The sequence below is a fragment of the Propithecus coquereli genome, unplaced genomic scaffold (genome assembly GCF_000956105.1).
Source record: "Propithecus coquereli isolate 6110/MARCELLA unplaced genomic scaffold, Pcoq_1.0 Scaffold9, whole genome shotgun sequence".
In the NCBI taxonomy this organism is placed as follows: domain Eukaryota; kingdom Metazoa; phylum Chordata; class Mammalia; order Primates; family Indriidae; genus Propithecus; species Propithecus coquereli.
In genome coordinates this window covers 2,419,012-2,420,686 of record NW_012155284.1, presented here as the reverse complement: position 1 = coordinate 2,420,686, position 1,675 = coordinate 2,419,012, and the positions used below count along the sequence as shown (strand labels likewise).

The following is a 1,675-nucleotide window of genomic DNA, read 5'->3' as shown; positions in this document are numbered from 1 at the left end:
TATGACTGTGTAACTCTGTGCTAACTTGCTACTTATTTAACTAATAAGCGCTTCTCTCAGGGAGTTAGCATTACTTTTGGTGTTGGATGGCTCTAAGTGATTTTTTTATCTTGAGAAACACTTTTTTTTTGAGACAGAGTCTCACTCTGTCGCCTGGGCTAGAGTGCAATGACATCATCATAGCTCACAGCAACCTCAAACTCCTGGGCTCAAGCGATCCTCCTACCTCAGCCTCCTAAGTAGCTGGGACTACAGGTGCATGCCACGACACCTGGCTGATTTTTCTATTTTTAGTAGAGACAGAGTCTCACTCTTGGTTAGGCTGGTTTTGAACTCCTGAGCTCAAGCAAACCTCCATGCCTTGGCCTCCCAGAGTGCTAGGATTACAGGCATGAGCCTGTGGCTAAAGTGGCTGAGAAGCACTTTGTATCTAGCTACAGGCAGTTGAACCTGTCTACAGATAGGAAGGTTATTTGCTTTTAAGCTTTAACATATATAATGTACTATTTTATATTTACCTGAAACTCAGTCTAAAGAACAGAGTTAATGGTATATAATTCCTACTTAGTGTGTTTAGGAATACTCTCCTGGCCTACCTGCAAAGTTAACCATGTGTGTGAACTAGGACTTGAAAAGATGAAAAGTGTTTGTTTCCCCTCAAGAGTTTTTTTGAGGCCTATCCTTGACCTTAACAACTGCTTTTGAGCTGATGACATCCTGAGCTCTGGGTCCAGGCTGCACCTCTCCTGAGCTCCAGGCTCCTGCATCCAAATTTTAATTGAACAAAGACTCTTAGAATTTGCTCTTGCTCCTTAAGCCCAAAGTGGCTGAATGAGATCTCATCTTCCTTTACGTGCAACAGTGTCCTCCCTGGTTTTTCCCTGAACATCATGGGTGTTATACATTCCCTGGTCACTATCAGGGAGTCATCTTTTGGGTACTCGTCATCTGAAACCAATGGCTTTGCCGTTGTAGTACTACCGTGATGAGGCCCTGTGCCTCCGGTCTGGGCAACACAGTTTTATATGGACTGACTTTTTGGGTTTCTCGATGTCACATATCACACAGAGTAATAGATGTTGCAGGTATTACAATATAGACCACTTCTCTAATTAAATAAAGCAAAAGGGAATTTGTCTTGCTGATAAATTTTTTACTGGAATATCTGTACATGGCTTTTGTAAATGCTTGGTTTGTAGACTGGGATATGAGTTTGTGTATGTATCTTGCTGTACTGGTAGTCCAACTGTCTGCGACCTAGAGAAGGCCCCTGGGCTAGAATTAAGTTAGTTCCTTGAGCTACAAATGAGGGATTTTAAACAATTACAAAATATTCAAATGGCAAAATGCATAAAACAGAAATTTACAGGGTAACATGAGGCACTCGCACAGGCCAGGAACTCTAATACTACCTACAACCTGTAAGGTCTCTGGCCCGGGCGTGGTGGGTCATGCCTGTAATCTTAGCACTCTGGGAGGCCGAGGTGGGAGGATTGCTTGAGGTTAGGAGTTCGAGACCAGCCTGAGCAAGAGCGAGACCTTGTCTCTACTAAAAATAGAAAAAATTAGCTGGACATGGTGGTACTGGCTTGTAGTCCCAGCTACCCCGCAGGCTGAGGCAGGAGGGTCACTTGAGCCCAGGAGTTTGAGGTTGCTGTGAGCTAGGCTGATGCCA

General features: G+C 44.0%; 1 protein-coding gene across 1 annotated transcript in view; it reads left to right on the top strand.

The window, feature by feature from the left end:
- The window catches only part of MSH3 (mutS homolog 3), a 209,051-nt gene that overhangs the window by 16,276 nt on the left and 191,100 nt on the right, over positions 1-1,675 (top strand). The window lies entirely within an intron of this gene.